This window comes from Meles meles, chromosome X, assembly GCF_922984935.1.
Source record: "Meles meles chromosome X, mMelMel3.1 paternal haplotype, whole genome shotgun sequence".
Lineage (NCBI taxonomy): Eukaryota > Metazoa > Chordata > Mammalia > Carnivora > Mustelidae > Meles > Meles meles.
Genome location: NC_060087.1, coordinates 26,258,135 through 26,280,546, shown reverse-complemented (window position 1 = coordinate 26,280,546; position 22,412 = coordinate 26,258,135). Strand labels below are relative to the sequence as shown.

General features: G+C 41.1%; 1 non-coding gene and 2 pseudogenes across 1 annotated transcript; 1 reads left to right on the top strand and 2 right to left on the bottom strand.

The window, feature by feature from the left end:
* The first annotated feature begins 2,490 nt into the window (after positions 1–2,490).
* Positions 2,491–2,594, top strand: LOC123935675. Its single transcript, XR_006816962.1, has one exon. It is a non-coding gene; the product is annotated as a U6 spliceosomal RNA (small nuclear RNA).
* An 11,669-nt stretch (positions 2,595–14,263) lies between these two features.
* Positions 14,264–15,429, bottom strand: LOC123935353 (annotated as a pseudogene).
* A 1,605-nt stretch (positions 15,430–17,034) lies between these two features.
* On the bottom strand, positions 17,035–17,529 carry LOC123935521 (annotated as a pseudogene).
* Positions 17,530–22,412: the final 4,883 nt, after the last annotated feature.

The following is a 22,412-nucleotide window of genomic DNA, read 5'->3' as shown; positions in this document are numbered from 1 at the left end:
ACACAGGTAGCAACGTCTTTGACCTCAGCCACAGCAACATCTTTCTAGGAACATCACCAAAGGCAAGGGAAGCAAGGACAAAAATGAACTATTGGGATTTCATCAAGATCAAAAGCTTTTGCACAGCAAAGGAAACAGTTAACAAAACCAAAAGACAACTGACAGAATGGGAGAAGATATTTGCAAATGACATATCAGATAAAGGGCTAGTGTCCAAAATCTATAAGGAACTTAGCAAACTCAACACCCAAAGAACAAACAATCCAATCAAGAAATGGGCAGAGGACATGAACAGACATTTCTGCAAAGAAGACATCCAGATGGCCAACAGACCCATGAAAAAGTGCTCCACGTCACTCGGCATCAGGGAAATACAAATCAAAACCACAATGAGATATCACCTCACACCAGTCAGAATGGCTAAAATTAACAAGTCAGGAAATGACAGATGCTGGAGAGGATGCGGAGAAAGGGGAACCCTCCTCCACTGTTGGTGGGAATGCAAGCTGGTGCAACCACTCTGGAAAACAGCATGGAGGTTCCTCAAAATGTTGAAAATAGAACTACCCTATGACCCAGCAATTGCACTACTGGGTATTTACCCTAAAGATACAAACATAGTGATCCAAAGGGGCACGTGTACCCGAATGTTTATAGCAGCAATGTCTACAATAGCCAAACTATGGAGAGAACCTAGATGTCCATCAACAGATGAATGGATCAAGAAGATGTGGTATATATACACAATGGAATACTATGCAGCCATCAAAAGAAATGAAATCTTGCCATTTGCACCGACATGGATGGAACTAGAGGGTATCATGCTTAGTGAAATAAGTCAATCGGAGAAAGACAACTATCATATGATCTCCCTGATGAGGACGTGGAGATGCAACATGGGGGGTTAGAGGGATAGGAGAAGAATAAATGAAACAAGATGGGATTGGGAGGGAGATAAACCATAAGTGACTCTTAATCTCACAAAACAAACTGAGGGTTGCTGGGGGGAGGGGGCTTGGGAGAGGGGGAGGGGGGTTATGGACATTGGGGAGGGTATGTGCTATGGAGAGTGCTGTGAAGTGTGAAAACCTGGCGATTCACAGACCTGTACCCCTGGGGATAAAAATACATTATGTTTATAAAAAAATAAGAAATAAATAAAAAATTAAAAAAAAAGAAAATCACAAAAAAATATTAAGAAGTAAAAGTTAATTTGAAGATAATCAGAGAAATTACCTCTACAGCGAAATAAGACTGTACGAGTTAGGAATAACCATTCTTTTCTAAGGTCTCAAGTGCACGTTTTTGTGAACAATTATATAATTCCCCTCTAAATTTAATCATCCCTTCTAATTTTGTGGCATTAGTAGTATTCAACTCAGAATTTGATGATGAGGTCAGAAAGAAAATCCCCATCTAAGAGGGAGCCAATGTGAATCAAGATGGGAGAGATTAGGGGCACCTGGTTGGCTCAGTGGGTTAAAGCCTCTGCCTTCAGCTCAGGTCATGATCCCAGGGTCCTGGGATCGAGCCCTGCATTGGGCCCTCTGCTCAGTGGGGAGCCTGCTTCCCCTCCTTCTCTCTCTGCCTGCCTCTCTGCCTACTTGTAACCTCTCTGTCAAATAAATAAAAATAAAAAAATTTTAAAAAAAGATGGGAGAGATTAATCATGAACAGAGTGATCTACTTAGAACAGTCATATGGGTTGTAGGGAACTAAGTCAGCACTTAGGTACCTACCTTTGGGCTCCCAGCTCCAGAAGTTTTACTCTTTGAAGTGGAGACAAAATACTGATTAGTTGCATTTCAGATGGATGGGCAAAGCTTCGAGGCTGAGGCGGCTGACCCAAAGAGGAGAATCCTGGCTTGAGGAAGAACACAATGAGTCTCCTGTTTGGGAAGCCACTTCCTGTATTTGATCTACTTGCTATCCGGTAAAGGTGTGGGCTCATCACAGTCTCTTAACAAATATTCACTTGCTGACTGATGTGAGGCTTTTCTCCAGTGTAATGTTCTTTTTAATTTGACTAAAATGTGATATACATGAGAAACCAGGTGACCGCCTCTACAGTAGTTGATTCACAAAGAAATGATGTCAGGAGAGAGGGGGTGAAGAGAGACTAGGGTGCACTAAGGTGTGGAAATATTGCATGGCTTTGGGCATGTAAATCTGGGGCAGGGCAACCGAGAAACACACAATTCCTATGTCATTTTAAGGCAACATAAAGAGCTCCTTTTGTCTGCGTGGGGCTCTTTATGTAATGTGGGTGTGTGTGTTGGCTTGGGGCGATGAACAGGGAACACGTGTGTCTTTCTCCAAGCGGGCCTACTAGAACATTCCCGTCACCCCTGCCTCCCTCTCTCTCATTTCCTCCCTCTGTATGCACCATGTGGAAAGAAGGGAAGCAACAAAGCCCAGCTCAAACTACACTCAGTAAAAAGCCAAGTATCCTTGTGCAGTTAGCATATGTTACTTAAATATGTTACTGTTGTGCTTGCTTCAGCAGCATATAGATTAAAATGAGAAAGATACAGAGATTTGCATGGCCCCTGTGTAAGGATGACAGGCAAATTTGAAAACTGCTCCATATTTTTGTATGTTAACTAACTAGAATTAAAATTAAAACTAGGGGTGCCTGGGTGGCTCAGTGGTTTAAGCATCTCCCTTCGGCTCGGGTCATGATTCCGGGGTCCTGGGATCGAGCCCCAGGTCGGGCTCCTTGCTCAGCAGGGAGTCTGCTTCTCCCTCTGCCTCTCTGCCTGGCTTATACTTTTTCTCCTTCTCTCTCTCTCTCTCTCAAATAAATAAATAAATCTTAAAAAAATTAAAAACTTTAAAAAATGAGTATGTTGCTGGAGCTGATGACATATCCCCAAAAGGTTATGTAATCTGCTTGTGAAATGCACAAAAAAGAAAGGTTATATCTTTATTGGCAATTGTAAGCCACACACCTCTGGTTTTTCCCCTGTACTCAGAGTGACTGTATATCAACTTGTCCATCAACTTTGGAGTCCAGAACAAAGGGCACATGAACTAAAAGAGAGAAGAGTTTTATCCTGTTAAAGAATAAAAGAAGGTCAACTCTAGTGACTTCTCTAAAGCTTTATTTCCTGAGTTAAGAGCAAAGAAATATCTTTAGCATTCAAAATTTAATGATGCCATGCTTTGTTTTCTCTTTGACAAGTAAGGTTTAAGTCGAGAATTAATCTTTCTTGTCTGTGTGTCCTTATTGTTGGAAATTTTGTGTGTGTGCTATGCTTATCCTGACTCTAGGTCAAAACTAGTTAAATGTCCTTCAGCAAGAAAAAACATGTTGAGAAATCACAAATCATTGCTGGGTTTACATTTCTACTATAAAAGTTAAATATTTTTTCTAAGTCAAAGATTATTATTTTCAATCACTTCTTTTAATGAAAGTCATTTAGTGAAGCTACTCCAAAGCTAGGAAAACATGAAAATTCTGTCTTTTTTTCTTATTCTATTATACAGAAGCAATTAGAATTCAGTCCCTGTTCCAACTTGCAGAGACCCCTAACTTACTACAGAACTAGATTTTTTGGTGTATTTTGTCTTTGTTGGACAATATCTAATGGGTTTTTTAAAAAGATTTTTTTCATTTATTTGAGAGAGAGAAAGAGAAAGCACGAACATGAATTATGGGCAGAGTCAGAGGGAGAGGGAGAAGCAGACTCCCTGCTGAGCAAGGAGCCCTGGGATGTGGGGCTCGCTCCTAGGACCCTGAGATCCTGACTTGAGCCACCCAGGCGCCCCATAGATTTGTTAATTCTTCTTTGGAAATCAAGAGGTAGTTATAGAAGACCAAGATGGGGGGGTGGAGAAAATAATTCCTCAGGTGAGGAAGTCTGCAGATTAGTTTGAAGGCTGTAATTTATTAACTGGATAACTTTGGGCAATAGATTAATCTGAATCACCTCTCTGATCTGAACGATATGAGTTACAGATGATTTGAAAGAACGGTAACTGTAAAGCCCTAATATGGAATACTTAGTATACTAGTATACTGTTTAGGTCCTAAAAAGGACTCTGGAGTCAGACTGCCTGGGTTCAAATCCCAGCTCAAATGCCTAATGCACTGTAAACAGCAGTAAGTTCCTTAACCTCTCTGTGTACTTCGCCATCTATAAAATGTAGACGAAAGTAGCACCTACTCACAGGGTTACAATGATTCAATGAGCTAGGATATAAAGAGCACATAGAAAAGACTATGTAAGAGCTAGTTTTTATGCTGAGTGGTCTTCATATTGAAATTGGTTAATGATCATTTCATTAACAGAATAATTTGTCACACATCATGCTTGAATGTGACCATCAAGAAGGAGAAGAGAAAAACCTTAAAGGATAACGACCTAAACTATATATGCCCAAAGAGCTTACTGTCCACACTCAGTCATGTGACTTTCTTACTTCAAACTTGGTTGTCGTCACCTTAACTTGCTGTTTCAGCACACTCTTGCCCAAGAAGGTAATAGTTGCAAATGACTTTAGTGCTCATTCTGGGAATTTCCTGAAAGACATATTACTCCCTGCCAGACTCTGAATTCCTTGCCTTAAAAATCCTCACCTTGTTGGGGTGACCAATCCTAAATCAAGACATCACCATCCTTACCTAATCCTAACCAAGACTTCCTCACCGAAAGGCCTTCCTTAAGCCAGACTCGAATATCTCATAACATCCTGGCTTCACCTCCCCACCCCAAATTCTGTCAAGGTTGCTGTCTATTACTGCAGTAAGAATAAACTCAGCTTTGTCTTATCAGCAGTTCATCCCGGTGATATCTGTGGAGAGCCGACATTCCCCGTGGATTAGTGAACTGAAGTCTGGAACCGGAATGACAGGGGAGGAGTTGACATCAGAGCTCTGGCGCTTGGAGAAATCACTAATTTTCAGGTGCGTCTTCTGGAAAATGTATGTGTATAAAATATATATGTAAATGTATAGTGTGTACACAAGGGCTTACGTGGTAAAGAACACTTAAGAAATGTTTCTTACGTTGCCCTTCCTTTGCTTTTTGGTTGCCTGCTGGGGAGGGGTAAGCTGGGTAAATGACTATACTGTCTGCTCAAGTCATCACATTTGGGTAAACTCTTGTGGGCCCCTAGTCAGCCACCATATGAATACAGCCAGTGACGTGAAGACCATGGAGGATGGGGTTACTTGTTCCTGCCCGAGACACCATAGTTAGTTTTCTCTCTCTCTCTCTTTTCTTTTCTCCTTCCCTCCTTTCTTCCTTCCTCCCTCTTTCCCTCCCTCCCTCCCTTCCTCCCTTCCTTTCTTCCTTTCTTAAGATTGGTTCATTTATTTTGGAGAGTGAAAGAGAGCACACACACGAACAGTAGGAGCAGAGGGAGAGGAAGAGAGGGAATCTCAAGCGGACTCTGCACTGAGTGCAGAGACCAATGCAGGGCTTGGTCTCATGGCCCCAGGGTCGCAACCTAAGAGAAACTAGGAGATGGATGTTTAACCAACTGCGCCACCCCGATGCCCCGTGATAGTTTTCTGAAAGGAATGCAGGTGGGACCCAGAGCAAGTATTAAACTGTTTCAGGGCATCTGGGTGGCTCAGTCTGTTGAGCATCTGCCTTTGGCTCAGGTCATGATCCCAGAGCCCCAGGACTGAGACCCCGCATTGGGCTCCTAGCTCAGCAGGGACTCTTTTTCTGCCTCTGTACCTCTCCCTGCTTGTGCGCTCGTGCAGGCATGCTCGTGCTCTCTTTCTAATAAATAAATCTTAAAAAAATTAACCGTTTTTATCTGCAGAGAGATAGTAACTCATCCAAAATCCTGTGGCTGGAGGGCTGTCGAGGACCAGCACTCAGCTCCTTTATTCCTCAGAACCTTGTGGACTTGTGTGAGGGATGCTATCAGGTCATCTCCCGGGTCTTCATCACTCTGTGCGCTGCCTCTCCTCCTCCTCCTTTCTCACTTTCTGTGCCAGTTAGTGCTTCCTTGACTCTCAGGTCCAAATTTACCCTTTTCACCTGCGGGTGGGAAATGGGTCAGGACCGTTGAAGTTGTCTTCTACTAGCTGCACAGTGTTCAGTTCTGTAAGAGGTGTTTGAAGAGACACTGCTGGAGGACAGAATTTCCTACCACGGTCTGATGTGTTTGCTCAGCAGGCTCATTTAGATGCTGGGCTTCACTAATGCTGCTTCTTCAGCATGCAAGCCCCACGGTGCACAGAAGCTGGCCCCATCTATTGTCCAGAAGTTTCCCCTGGCACCCATCTTGAATGGTTTTATAGCAGGGTGCCTCTCGGAGGAGAGATTTTCCCCAGCAAGTTACCAGTGGGTTTCTGGCAACTTCTGCTGGCATGACACCACAACGACTTCTCTTTCATCCACTTAGTCATAACCCTGAATTCTCAAAAAGATCTGGATTTCAGCATTTAGGGAGGGGTATTTGAATTCCAGTTAACACACAGTGTTATATTAGTTTCAGGTGTACAATGTAGTAATTCAACACTTCCAGACATCACCCAGTGCTCAGCACAAGTGCCCTCCTTAGTCCCCATCACCTGTTTCACCCATACCCACCCCCACTTCCCCTCTAGTAACCATCAGTTTGTCCTCTAGAGTTAAGAGTCTGTTTCTTGGTTTGCTTCTTTCTTTTTTTCCCTTCACTCATTTGTTTTGTTTCTTAAAATTCACGTATGAGTGAAATCCTGTCGTATTTGTTATTACCTGACTTATTTTGCTTAGCATAATATTCTCTAGCTCCATTCACCTTCCTGCAAATGGCAATATTTCATTCTTTTCTACAGCTGGGGGGATGGGCAAGGGAGAGGGAGAGAGAGAATCTTTTTAAAGATTTTATTTATTTATTTATTTGACAGCGAGAGAGAGAGATCACAAGTAGGCAGAGAGAGAGAGGGAAGCAGGCTCCCTGCCCAGCAGAGAGCCCGATGCGGGACTCGATCCCAGGACCCCGAGACCATGACCCGAGCCGAAGGCAGCGGCTCAACCCACTGAGCCACCCAGGCGCCCGGAGAGAGAGAATCTTAAGGCGGCTCCATACCTAGCCTGGAGCGCATCACCGGGCTCAATCTCAGGACCGTGAGATCACCACCTGAGCTGAAATCAAGGGTCAGACACTTAACTGACTAAACCAACCAGGCACCCCTGGTGCTTTTAAAGAATTTAACTAATTTATTAGTTATTAAAATTATTTAATAATACTATTTAATATAGTATTATATTAAATTAGTATTAATTATTATTTTAATAATAATAGTATTTAATAATTTAATAATACTATTATTATTAAAAGTATTTAATAATACTATTAAAATTAGTATTATTAAATTAGTTAACTTATTAACTAATTTAGCTTTTAAAGAATTTAACTTCACATACATCTTGCTTTCACAAAAACTAATTTTCTTCCAAAGTTCTATCTATAAGAGACAAAAGGCAAATGTATATAAGAGAAATTCATTTCTCCCTCTAATACATGTTTGACTTTTATTTATTGACAAGAAACATCCTTGTTTCATTACCTTAAAAAAACATTTGCCTTCGCTCAGTCCCAATATACATGACAAAGCATGCCAGAGTATCTGATAGTAACCGGTCACAATGATTGCAATCTCCTTCCTCTATAAAATGCGTATGTTTATTTATCTTAAAATTTTAGTTTAGGGGCGCCTGGGTGGCTCAGTGGTTTAAGCCGCTGCCTTCGGCTCAGGTCATGATCTCAGGGTCCTGGGATCGAGTCCCACGTCGGGCTCTCTGCACTGAAGGGAGCCTGCTTCCCTCTCACTCTCTCTGCCTGCCTCTCTGCCTACTTGTGATCTCTCTCTGTCAAAATTAATAAGTAAAATCTTTAAAAAAAATTTTAGTTTAAAAAAACTTTAACTTCGAGGAACAAAACAGGTCATGAACAAAATATATGTAGAAATAACTTATGAAAGGAGGAATAATTAGCATTTATTTCTAAAATTGCTTCCCCATCTGTCCTAACAGATGGGGAAGTTGACTAAAGTTATTTTTGAATTCTTTTAACCTACAAGGCAGCTGCCCTTTGACCGTGTTTCTCATTCTTTTTAATACTTCTAAGTCTTTTGTACTGATGCCAAAGCATCAGATGTAACAGTGAATATCTGTCTTTGAGAATACAGCAAGATAGTGGGTCCTCTGTGGCTCAGTCGCTGGGTGTCCGAATCTTGGTTTCACCTGAGGCCATGATCCTGGGGTCCTGGGATTGAGCCCTGGGTAGGGGCTCCCTGCTCAGTGGGGAGTCTGCTTGTCTCCCTCTTCCTCTATTCCTCCCCCTGCTCATGCTCTCTCTCTCTAAAATAAGTAAGTTTTAAAAAACGGATACAACAAGCTAATTTACTATAAATTACTATAAAAAAGTAATTATTAAACAGTTTTAGTTAACAAAACTAACATACAATGAACTTCACATACTTAAAGGGTACAGTCTGATGGCTTTTGACAGATGTATACATATCACCACAATCAAGATAAAGAGTATTTGGGGGCACCTGGGTGGCTCAGTTGGGTGAGAATCCCCCTTCCGCTTGGGTCATGGTCCCAGAGTCCTGGGATAGACCCCAGATCAGACTCCCTGCTTGGCAGGGAGACTGCTTCTCGCACCTACCGCTCTTGCATGCGCTCATTCTCTCTCTCTCCCTCTCAAATAAAAAAATCTTTTTTTATATAAAAGATTTTATTTATTTATTGACACAGAGAGAGATCACAAGAGGCAGGCAGAGAGAGAGAGAGGAGGAAGCAGGCTTCCTGTGGAGCAGAGAGCCTGTTGCAGGGCTCGATCCCAAGACCCTGAGATCATGACCTGAGCCAAAGGCAGAGGCTTTAACCCACTGAGCCACCCAGGCACCCCACAAATAAAATCTTTTTTTTTTTTAAGATTTTATTTATTTATTTATTTGACAGGCAGAATTCACAAGTAGGCAGAGAGGCAGGCAAAGAGGGAGGGAAGCAGTCTCCCCGCTGAGCAGAGAAACGGATGCGGGACTCGAATCCAGGACCCCAAGATCATGACCAAAGCTGAAGGCAGCGGCATAACCCACTGAGCCACCCAGGTGCCCCCACAAACAAAATCTTTAAAAAAAAAAAGATAAAGAGTATTTCATTCCCCCAAAACTTCTCCATATCCCTTTGTAATCTTTCCCTCCTGCACTCTTCATCCCCTTTCCCCAGGCAAGCACTGCTGTATTTTTTGTTGCTGGTGATTATTTTGCATATTTCAGAGTTTTATACAAGTGGAATCATGTAGTACGTACTCATTTCTGTTTGTTTTTTTTTAATACAGCCAAGGTATTTTGAGATTCATCCTTATTACTGTATGCATCACCAGCCCATTCCTTTTTATTGTTTTTTAAAATATTTTATTTTTACATCATCTCCACATCCAACATAGGGCTCAATCTCACAAGCCCAAGATCAAGAGTTGCATGCTCTACCCACTGAGCCTGTCAGGCGCCCCTCCTTTTTATTGTTTAATAATATACCGCCACGTGATCTATCACAATTTTTTAAGTTCATTCGTTGATGGACATTTGGGATATTTCTAATGTTTGTAAAGCTGCTATGAACATTTTTATCCAAATCTTCATGTAGATGTAGGCTTTCATTTTTCTTTCATTGGACAAGTAACTAGAAGAGGAATAACTCAATCATGTGGCTGGCATATGTTTAATTATTTGATAAAGTTTTAACTTTTCTTAAGTGATTGCACTGTTTTACATACACGGGAAGAGTTCCAGTTGTTCCACAACCTCGCCAAAACTTGGTATGCAGTAGTAGCTTCTGATGATTTTAATTTGCAAGTCCTTGAACATCTGTTAGTAAGCTTGACATCCATTTATCTTCTTTGATGAAATATTGATTCAATTTTTTTGCCCATTTTTAAATTGGGTTGTTTTCATATTATTGAGATTTGAGAGCTTTTTTAATGAAGATCTTATTCATTTGAGGGAGAGAGAGAGAGAGAAAGAGAGAGAGCAAGCCCAAGTTGGGGGAAGGGCAGAGGGAGAGGGAGAAGCAGTCTCCCCACTGAGCAGGGTGCCCAATGCGAGACTCACTCCCAAGACCCTGCGATCATGACCTGAGCCGAAGGTAGACGTTTAACCCACTGAGCCTCTCAGGTGTCCCGGGATTTGAGAGTTCTTTACATATTCTAGATAGTAGTCATTTAACAGATATGCGATTTACATCTATTCTCTCCCAATCTGCATCTTGTCTTTTTATTCTCTTAGTAATGTTTTTTAAAGAACAGAAGTTCTTAATTTAATTGAAGTCCAACTTAATCACTTCTTTAATGTGTCACAGTTTGTGTCATAGCTAAGAAAACAACACCTAATGTCACAGATATTTTATTTCATGTTTTTCTAGAAGTTTTATAGTATAGGTTTGCACTTTTGTTCCTGATCCATTTCTAGCTAATTTTTAGTACATGGTGTGAGGTATGATGTTTGCTTTTTTTGCTTTTTTCCAACTGTTCTAGTACAATTTGTTGAATAAACTAATCTTGCTGTGCTGTATTGTCATGGCACCTGTGTCAAAAATCAACTGACCATCTAAGTAGGTATGGGGGTCTATTTATGGATACCCTATCTTCATCAGTTGATATGTTTATGAATCTTTATACCAATACCAACTGCAACTTTGCAAGTCCTGAATTCAAGTGATAAAGGTCTCCAATGTTTCTTCTCTTTTTGCAAGTTGTTTTGAGTATTCTAGGTTATTTGTATTTTATTTTTTTTATTTATTTTGAGAGAGAAAGAGAGTAAGCAAGAGAGAGAGACGGAGCACAAGTGGTGGAGAGAGGCAGAGGAGAGGGAGAATACTCCCTGCTGAGCTGAGAGCCCCATGTGGGGCTTGATCCCAGGACCCAGGACCCTGACCTGAGCTGAAGGCAGAAGCTTAACCAAATGAGCCACCCAGGTGTCCCGGTTATTTGTATTTTAATATAAATTTTAGAATTATCTTGTTAAGTTTCACAAATAATAATGCTGGGATTTTAACTGGGTTGCTTTGAATTGATGTCTTTATAATACTAAGTCTTCTAAGCCAGGAATATGGTATTATTTCTCCTTTTATGTAGGTCATTTTTAATTTCTCTAAGCAGTGTTTGTTACATTTCCAGTCTACAAGTATCACACATCTTTTGTCAGATTCCTTCATAGTTATTTTATATATCTTATGCCCCTGTAAAAGATTTTTTTAAAGCCTTTATTTATTTATTTGACAGACAGAGATCACAAGTAGGCAGAGAGGCAGGCAGAGAGAGAGAGGAAGGGAGGCATACTCCCTGCTGAGCAGAGAGCCCGATGTGGGGCTCGATCCCAGGACCCTGAGACCATGACCCCATCTGAAGGCAGAGGCTTTAACGCACTGAGCCACCCAGGTGCCCTTGTAAAAGATATTTTTATAATTTCAGTTTCTAATTTTTCATTGCTACTACATAGAAATGTAATTATTTTCCATACTGATCTTATACTCTGCAACTTACTGAACTCACTTATTATAGTACCTTTTTCGTTATTTCAGAGGATTTTTTTATATAGGAAAGTATATTATTTGTGAATAAAGACAGTTTATTCTTCCCTTCCAATGTGAATGCCTTTTGCTTCTCTTGCCTTCTTGCACTGGCTACAATGTCCAGTATAATTTTGAGCAGAATTGGTAAGGGGGAATATTCTTGCCTTGTTCCTGATGTTAGAGAGAAAGCATTCAGTCTTTCACCATTATGTATAAAGTTAGCTGCATTTTTTTCATAGATGCCTTTTATGAGGTTATGAATGTTCCTTTCTATTCCTAGTTTGTTGAGTCTTTACTGATTACTTTTTAAAAAAAGATTTTATTTATTTAAAAGAGCGAAAGCATGTGGCAAGAGTGGGTGGAGGGGCTGAGGGAGAGGGAGAAGCAGATTCCCTGCTAAGCAGGGAACCAGATGCGGGGCTTGATCCCAGGACCCTGGGTTCATGACTTAAGCTGACATGAGATGCTTAACCTATTGAGCCACCCAGGTGTCCCTTAACTGATTACTTTTTAATATTAAACCAGCCTTGTATTCCTGGGTGAACCTAACTTGATCATGATTTATTATCCTTCTTATATATTACTGGATTCAATTTTCTGTTGCAATCATAGGGCTTACCTAGTATGTTTCCTGTTTTTTGGTGATTATTGTCCTTCATTGCCTAATGACCAATGTTTTGAAAACTGTTGTTTCATAACTTTGTTCCTGTAAATCCAGACCCTGTTACTCCATCTTGGCTAGAAACAGAAATCCAAATGATGGATTAACATAAACTCTAAAGGAATCATGGAAAAATGGTCTCTTTTAGTCTGCAAATCAATCAAGGTGTAAGTTTCCATACTAAGTCACAGCAGAGACTCAGGAACAGAATAAATGGAAATAAAAATCTAAGGCTCAGGAGACATCTTCAGGATTGAGGAAGTTAGATTTTGATGGTGTTGCTAACACTTCTGTTTGAAAAATAAATATCTAAGGAAAGTAGAAATAGCTTCTCTTCTATTGGTATTATTTACATTTCTTTTTTTAATGTCATGTTAGTCACCATACAGTATATCATTAGTTTTTGGTGTAATGTTCCATGGTTCGTTAGTTGCATATAACATCCAGTACTCATCCCAACATGTGCCCTCAATATCCATCACCTGGCTACCCTATCCACCCACCCCATCTCCCCTCTGAAACCCTGAGATTGTTTGCCAGGGTCTGTAGTCTCTCATGGTTCATCTCCTTCTGTGATTTCTCCCCCTTTAGTTTTCCCTCCCTTTGCCTATGGTCCTCCGTGTTATTCCTTATGTTCCACTTATGAATGAAACCACATGATAATTGTCTTTCTCTGCTTGACTTATTTCACTTAGCACAATCCCCCCAGTCTATCCATGTCAAAGCAAATGGTGGGTACTCATCCTTTCTGATGGCTGAGTGATGTTCATTGTGTATATGGACCACATCTTCCTTATCCATTCATCTGTTGAAGGGCTTCTCACCTCCTTCCACAGTTTGGCTATTGTGGACATTGCTGCTGTGAACATTGGGGTGCATGTATCCCTTCTTTTCACTACATCTGTATCTTTGGGGTAAATACCCAGCAATGCAATTGCTGGGTTGTAGGGTAGCACCATTTTTAACATCTTGAGGAAGCTCCATACTGTTTTCTAGAGTGGCTGTACCAGTTTGCATTCCTACCAACAGTGTAAGAGGGTTCTCCTTCCTCTACATCCATGCCAACATTTGTTGTTGCCTATTTTGTTAATTTTTGCCATTCTAACTGGTGTAAGGTGTTATCTCACTTTGGTTTTGATTTGTATTTCCCTGATGGCTAGTGATGAACATTTTTTCATGTGTCTGTTAGCAATTTATATTTCTAGCTTTAGAGAAGATTTTATTGGTGTGTATACACACACATACATACAGAGGAGTGGGGAACCACGGTGAAATCAAATTAAGAAAAAATTTTCTATTGGGCGCCTGGGTGGCTCAGTGGGTTAAGCCTCTGCCTTCGGCTCAGGTCATGATCTCAGGGTCCTGGGATTGAGCCCTGCATCAGGCTTTCTGCTCACCGGGAAACCTGCCTCCCCCCGCCCCCCACCTGCGCCTCTGCCTACTTGTGATCTCTCTCTCTGTCTAATAAATAAATAAAATCTTTAAAAAAATTTTTCTATTGATGTACTTCATGCTGAAATCCTTTAAACTGAACCTAAGCCCCCCCCCAAAATAATTAGTCAAGGGTGGTATCATATAGCTTAAAAAGCATTCAATATTCATGGAATTGCTCACCACAGAAATTCAACTTTTAAGATAAGTATACTTGTTACTGGTTGTTACATAAGCTTAGGAATAGTTCAACTTTGAGAATATATTCCAACTACTCCAATCTTTTTTTTTCTTGAAAAGTTAAAAATTCCTTAGTTTTTCATTGGTGGTACCACTACCTCAATTTACAGGGCAATATACCTGATGTAATGAAAAGAAAAAGAAAAAAAAAAAAGCTACAACAGATAAAAGACCTCGGGAATGTACATCTAATTGACACTACATTGCATTAAAGAGTAGCTGCACGTTTTGCAAACTGTGGTTATGATAGCCCTGAACAAGAAGGATTTCCTGTTTAAGCTGCAGTAACTTTTCTGACTATGGATCATCGTTCCTTTTGTGGCAGATTTTTACAGTTCCTCTAATGCATCTGGGATGACTGTCTTAAAGTAACCTGCAGCTTTCCTGACAACTCCTTGCTCTCTCTCCTGCTAAGAACTGTAACCCTTTTCCTCTGAAAAATTTTTAGAACCTTCTGCTGCCATATGCAGCACTTCCACCACCAGATCCATAACCACCACCATAGGGACTGCCCGAGCTTCTTCCACCAAAACTGCCCCCCTTCATGGGTCCGTAATTGAATTGCTGTTGTCCACTATAATTTCCAGAATCATTATAGTTCCCACCACCACCATAGTTACCTCCAAAATTTCCTCCTTCATTGTAACCATCATATCCTCCACCACCACCTCCATATCTACCTCCTTGGTTTCCATATCCTGGTCCACCACCTCCATAGCCTCCTCTACTACTGTAACCAGGACCACCACCATAGTTGCCACCATCACCTCCAGATCCATTATAGCCACCATCACCTCCTCCATCACTACGTCTGCTGCCACCACCTCCACTGCCATAGCCTCCTCTTCCACCAAAGTTTCCACCAGGGCCAAAGTTACCACCACTTCCAGTTTCCTTCACAACCCATGAAGTTGCCAGGTCCACCCCCACAACCTCTTTGTGATCCAGCAGACTGCAATTCTTGTTGAGAAAGGCCTTTTTCACTTCACAATTATGCTATTTAATAGTGTGGTATTTCTGAACAACAATTTTATCAACTGTATCATGATCATCAGAAGTTACAAAAGCAACTCCTTTCTTTTTTCCACTCTGCCTGTCTTCCATAACTTCTATGGTTTCAATCTTGCCATACTTTTCAAAGTAGTCTCTCAAATTATATTCTTCTGTATCTTCTTTAATACTACCAACAAAAATTTTCTTCACTGTTAGATGAACACCAGGCTTTACAGAATCCTTGCTAGAAACAACTCTTTTTGGTTCCATTGCATGCCCATCAACCTTGTGTGGTTGATTGCTGCGTCCACCTTTTCAATGCAAGAGTAAGTCACAAAACCAAAACCCCTAGAACGTTTTGTTTGGGGGTCTCTCATCACCACACAATCTGTAAGTGTACCCCATTTTTCAAAATGTTCTCTTAAACTATCATCTGTATTTTCAAAGCTCAAACCACCAATAAACAAGTTTTTTCAACTGCTCTTGTTCCTTTAGATCATGGCCCTCCTCCCCCCGGTGGCAGCGGTGATGGCGGGAGTTGGGCCAGGGGTGACTGGGCAGCGGCTCTACCTCCATTTTGAGACTGGACTCACCTCTTTGAACTCAAGTTCAATATGGGACGGAGAGCCCAACTACTCCAATCTTTTTAAACTCCAAGGCAAAATTAAACCTCCCCGGCAAAAACTGTGGTTCCAGAAACATCTGGTGTTTATAAACAGAAGCTTGTGTGTGAAGACCATCTCTCCCTAATTTGTTAGCAGTTCAATATTGCACTGACAGACTAACTGGAACAATCTAAAAGCTAGAACTTAATTGTGTTGGCCAACGTAGCTACAGAATCACTCTCCTCGAGTATTCATTTTCTTTTCCTAAGGATTTGAATTTAATTTCACTTTTTAATGATGTATTCATTAATTCATATAACAGTGCTTTTAAAAAGGTCTTGAGATAAGGTCTCAGGATCTATGTGGAAGGCTCAGGCCCAGCAGGAAGAAGACACTGCCACAATAGCTTCCTTTAGATACATTCTTTTTTTTTTTAATATTTTATTTATTTGACAGAGAGAAATCACAACTAAGCAGATTATCTCTGCAGTAACTCACTTTCCCCAAAGTGAACTGAGCTCCCTCTGAGAAGGTTGAATATACCCTTTTTGCTTTCATCATACTTGACTGTTTTACTAGGCAAAGATCCAAGGGAAAGCTACCATCATAATTTTTTAAATCTTAAATTTAATCTCCTGGGGCGCCTGGGTGGCTCAGTGGATTAAGCTGCTGCCTTCGGCTCAGGTCATGATCTCGGGGTCCTGGGATCGAGCCCCGCATCGGGCTCTCTGCTCTGCAGGGAGCCTGCTTCCTCCACTCTCTCTGCCTGCCTCTCTGCCTACTTGTGATCTCTCTCTCTGTCAAATAAATAAATAAAAAAAATTTAATCTCCTTTGAATAGAATAAAATCTCAGCCACTGGAGCACATTAATTAATATGACACTTTATACACATGACAGTTGGAGATCTCCTGCTTCACATTTTCTGTCAATGAGCTTTCCATTTTTCCAAAATGTAATACTTATGAAGCAGCTAAATTTCTCTGCTCAAAAAATCATTAATAGAATGACAGCATACTTTAAAGAGGTATTTACAAGATTGCATACTTTGAGCTATGGTTTCAGACTGACCTAAATTAAAATCTTGGCTTTATTACTTAACAGCTGTGTACATGCTTCAGTTTCCTCATTTGTTCAGTTTACTTTTTCCTGAAGATATATTTACCCATTTAAGAGAGAGAGAGCAAGGGGGTGGAAGGAGAGGGAGGGAGAGAGATTCTCCAACAGACTCCCCACTGAGTGTGGAGCCCTATGTGATACTTGACCCCACGACCTCACGTTCATGACCTGACCTCAAGTCAAGAGTTAGTCGCTCAACTGACTGAGCCACCCCCAGGTGCCACCCCCCTGCCCATGCTTTTAGCTTAAATGCATTTTATTTGTAGATACCCTGACAAGTTTATTTTTTACTTTTTTATTTTTTATAAATCACTCCACTCCAGATAAATCAAGGTCAAAATAAATGAAGAGATCAAGATGACATCAGTTCCGTTCGTCTAAGTCCTGGTGTCATGTGGATGAAAAGCAGCAGTCAATGATGACAACAGGTGATACATCCAAAGTCATAGCCAAATTCATTAACATTTTTCCATTTCCACACCATCCTTAAAGAAAATCCTGTGTGGAGTCCCGCCATCCTCAGAATAGCCCCGCAGAGCAACCATGCCCTCTCGGTCCATGTTTTCATCAGGAAAGAACTGGTAGTTTTTGCAGTTAGCGAGGATGTGCTTGATGTGTTTTGCAGCCCCTGTCATAAAAGGTTTTACTCTTTCTGGCTGCTGTTCTTCAAGTTTGCCTTTGACTGATTTGATGTAATCTTTGACGTACTTCTTGTAGGCTTCTTTGGTGCAGCTGGTTTCCGTAAGTGATGGTTCAGGACAGTATCACACCACCAGCGGTGACTGGGCTCCTGTGGAGGCGTTTCCACCAATGAGCGAGTCATCAGTGTTGCGCTCTGTCCTCCTGACCATCCTCCCCTCCACCTCCAGGCACAGCCCCTGTGTCATCTCCCAGATCTTGTAGATGGTGGACAACATCTCATCCTAGTGGATGAGGTCCCAGGAGATGATCATGATGGTGGCTGGAGAAAAAGGGTGAGGGTGTTAGCTTAGCAAGAGCCAGAAGCTCTGAGCAGACGTGGTGCAGCCAGAGCAGTGCTGGCAAGAGGGTGTGGAGGGTGAAAAGAAAGCTCAGTTTCCTCATTCTTAAAAATGGGATATGACTAGTATCTAACTCATGAGACCATGGAAATGAATAAACGAAATGAAATATGTAAAGGCCTTCTCAGTGTGTCTAAAACATGGCAAGTGCTTAAGGAATTACATTTTTGCATCAGATTAAAACCAAAATAGTGGGAATGTTTTTAAAGGAATGTAGGGCTTTTAAAGACAAAAAGTTTCTGATTTTCCTGAGAAAATAACAAATGGAAGTAGGCTATTGGAGTTTGGTGACCTTGACCCTCTTAGGATAATCCTGCTCAGTTTCTTCGCTTCTATGTCTTAGCCTGGCCAACTGTTTCTCATGCATACCCAAGCATAAATGGAATAAACGGTCTTTCATGTGCCGTCACTTGCTTCTCCAGTTGTGCCTATGAGGATTCAGAAAGATCCATGTCATAAACTAAGATGTAAATGGCACCCTTGAGTGTGCAGAGCACAGAGCTGCACATGGAACTAGTTGACATTCTTGTGACCATCACTTCTTCCACACTGACCACATCAGGGATCCAAAAACTCCATGGCAAACACTAGGATGTGAATGACATATCTTGAGCACACAGTGCCTGCAGCCATACTCAGTTTACCTTTATGAACCTCAAACTTAGCTCTATATGAGCACGGACAGAAAGGTCCATGGTGCAGATGGTGATGTGAATGGCACTAAATGAGTCTGGAGTGCAATCAACAACATACAGAATACCTCTAATTTATTGTGGCCATTACATACCTCCATAGTAAGAAGCAAAGAGTCCACAAATGTCTACTGAATAGGTAAGACAGTAAATGGCACTCCTTCAGTTGTGCAGTGCCCTGAACTGTGCATGGAATAAGTCTACTTTTATGTGGGCATTACTTGTTACAACTTTAAGAACAGAGGAGTCTAGAAAACACCTTGGACTGGGCCACATAGTAAATGAAATCCATTCATTTGGGCACTGCATGCATATGTGTATTGACTATATCTACTTTCATTTGGCAATCTCTTACCCCTGCATGAACCACAGGAGGAGATCAGAAATACACACTGTAGGGGCACCTGAGTGGCTCAGTGGGTTAAAGCCTCTGCCTTCGGCTCAGGTCATGATCTCAGGGTCCTGGGATCGAGCCCCGCATTGGGCTCTCTGCTCAGCGGGGAGCCCGCTTCCTCCTCTCTCTCTGCCTGCCTCTCTGCCTACTTGTGATCTCTGTCTGTCAAATAAATAAATAAAATCTTAAAAAAAAAGTCAAGCAGAGAGAGTCAAGTATCATATGGTCTCACTTATTTGTGGAGCATAACAAATAACATGGAGGACATAGGGAGACGGAGAGGAGAAGGGAGTTGAGGGAAATTGGAAGGGGAGATGAACCATGAAAGACTATGGACTCTGAAAAACAACCAGAGGGTTTTGAAGGGGTCGGGGGTGGGAGGTTGGGGAACCAGGTGGTGGGTAATAGGGAGGGCACGTACTGCAGGGAGCACTGGGTGTGGTGCAAAAACAATGAACACTGGGGCACCTGGGTGGCTCAGTGGATTAAGCCGCTGCCTTCGGCTCAGGTCATGATCTCAGGGTCCTGGGATCGAGCCCCGCATCGGGCCCTCTGCTCTGCAGGGAGCCTGCTTCCTCCTCTCTCTCTGCCTGCCTCTCTGCTTACTTGTGACCTCTCTCTCTGTCAAATAAATAAAATCTTTAAAAAAAAAAAAAAAACAATGAACACTGTTACGCTGAAAATAAACAAATAAAAAAAAAGAAATACACACTGTATATAAAAGTATATGAATGGCATCCTGTGAGTTGTGAAGTGTACCAAAAGTTCAAGGAATATTTCATTTCTATGATGCCATTGGTTACCTCCACATTGACCATATTAGAAGTTCAGAAATATCCATGGCATCAGACTGTTGTATGAGTGGCAATTTATTTGACACAGAGAGAGAGTGTGTGTGTGGCAGGCAGAGGGAGAGGCAGAAGCAGACTCCCTTCTGAGCAGGGAGCCTAGGTGCCCTGATGCAAGTCTTTTTTCGCATGATGAGAGCTTTCAGGATTTACTCTCCTAGCTACTTTCTTTCTTACTTTTTCCTTTTTTTTTTTTTAAGATTTTATTTATTTAGGGGCACCTGGGTGGGCAGTCAGTTAAGCAGCTGCCTTCGGCTTGAGTTGTGATCCCAGGATCCTGGGGTCACTGGGTCCCAGGGTCCTGCCTGCTGCTCCCACTACTTGTGCGTGCTCTGTCAAACAAATAAATAAAATCTTAAATATAAATTTATTTATTTGAGAGAGAGAAAGAGAGAGAGAGCACGAGTGCGGTGGATGGGGAGGCAGAGGCAGAGGGAGAAGCAGACTTCCCGCTGAGCACGGAGCCAGACACAGGACCCTAGGATCATGACCTGAGCTGAAGGCAGAGGCTTATCGGACTGTGCCACCTAGGTGCCCTTCTCTTAACTTCTCTCAAATATGTAATATAGTATTATTAATGATAGTCACCATACTGTACACAACATTCCCATGACATATTTTATAACTGGAAGTTTGTACCTTTTGATGTCCTTTACCCACTTCACCCACCATCACTCTCCCCCTCAGGCAACTACCAGTCTGTTCTCTATACCCATGAGCTCATTTTTTTTTAAAGATTCAATATATAAATGAGATCATATGGCATTTATCTTCTTTGGCCTTATTCCACTTAGCAAAATATCCTCAAGCTCCCTCCACATTGTCATAAATGGCAAGATTTCATTCATTTTTATGGTTGAATGGTATTGGGCCATATATATATTATAATAATAATATATTATGTATATACTATATGCAAGAATTTTAAATACATATGCAGGTGTATTATGTGTATTATATGGAAATACATATATATTATATATAATGTGTATATATAAGATAAATGATATATAATACATATATCTCACATATATATATACACACACAAGCATGTAGATACCATATTTTCTTTTTTTTAAGTTTTTAATTCCTATTAGTTAACCCACAGTGTCAGTGTCAGGTGTACAATATAGTGATCCAGCACTTCCATACATCACCTAGTGCTCATCACAACAACCATACTCCTTAATCCCCATCACCAGTTTAACCCTCCCCTCTGGTAACCATCAGTTTGTTCTCTATAGTTAAGAATCTGTTTACTGGTTTGCCTCTTTTTTTCCCCCTTCACTCATTTGTTTTGTTTCTTAAATTCCACATATGAGTGAAATTGTATGGTATTTGTCTTTCTCTGATGTATTTTGCTTAGCATAGTACTCTCTATCTCCATCTGTGTTAGTGTAAATGGCAATATTTTGTTTTTATGGCTGAATAATATTACATTGTGTGTGTGTGAACGCGTGCACACACACCCCCCCATCTTCTTTATCCATTCATCCATCAGTGGACACTTGGGCTGCTTCCATATCTTGGTTACTGTAAATAATGCTACTATAAACATCACAGTGCATGTATCCCTTTGGATTAAGTATTTTTGTATTCTTTGGGAAAATACCCAGCAGTGCAATTGCTGGGTTAGAGGGTAGTTCTATTTTTAACATCTTGAGGAAGCTCCATACTATTTTCTAGAGTGGCTGGACCAGTTTGCATTCCCACAAACAGTGCACGAGGGATCCCCCTTCTTCACATTTTCACCAACACCTGCTATTTCATGTGTTGTTAATTTCAGCCATTCTGGCAGGTGTGAGGTGATAGCTCATTGTAGTTTTGAATTGTATTTCCCTGATGATGAGTGATGTGGAGCACATTTTTGGATGTCTGTTGGCCATCTGGATGTCTTCTTTTGAGAAATGTCTATTCATGTCTTCTGCCCATTTTTAATCAGATTGTTTTTTGGGTGCTCAGTTTTACAAGTTCATTATATATTTTGAATATTAAACCTTTATTGATATGTCATTTGCAAATATCTTCTCCCATTCAGTAGTTTGCTGGTTGGTTTTGTTGATTGTTTCCTTTGCCAAGCAAAAGCTTTTATTTGATATAATCCCAATATTTTATTTTTGCTTTTGTTTTCCTTGCCTCTGGGGACCTATCTAGAAAAAAGTTGCTATAGCTAATGTCAGAGAAATTACTCTCTGTGTTTTCTTCTAGGATTTTTATAGTTTCAGGTCACACATTTAGGTCTTTAATCCATCTTGAGTTTATTTTGGTGTATGGTGTAAGAAAGTGGTTCAGTTTCATTCTTTTGCATGTTGCTGTCCAGGTTTCCCAACATCATTTGTTGAAGAGACTTCTTCCTGATACCACATTTTCTTTATCTGTGTCATCCATTGATGGACATTTAGGTTGTTTCCATGTCTTGGCTATTGTAAATAATGCTACAATGAACATGAGGGTGCATCTATCTTTTCAAATTAGTGCTTTTTTATTTTTTTAATTTTTAAAAGATTTTATTTATTTATTTGCCAGAAAGAGAGATCACAAGTAGACAGAGAGGCAGTGTGTGGGGGGGAGAACAGGCTCCCCACTGAGCAGAGAGCCCAAGTGGGGCTCGATCCCAGGACCCTGAGATCATGACCTGAGCAGAAGGCAGAGGTTTAACCCACTGAGCCACCCAGGTGCTTTTTCAAAAAATGATTTTATTTATTTTTGTGAGAGGGAGAGGGAGCGGGAGCAGTGGGGAGGGGCAGAGGGAGAAGCAGACTCCCGTTGAGCAGCGAGCCGGACACAAGGCTCTATCTCAGGACCCTGAGCCAGAGGCAGATGCTTAACTGACTGAGCCATCCTGGGGTCCCTTAGTTAGCA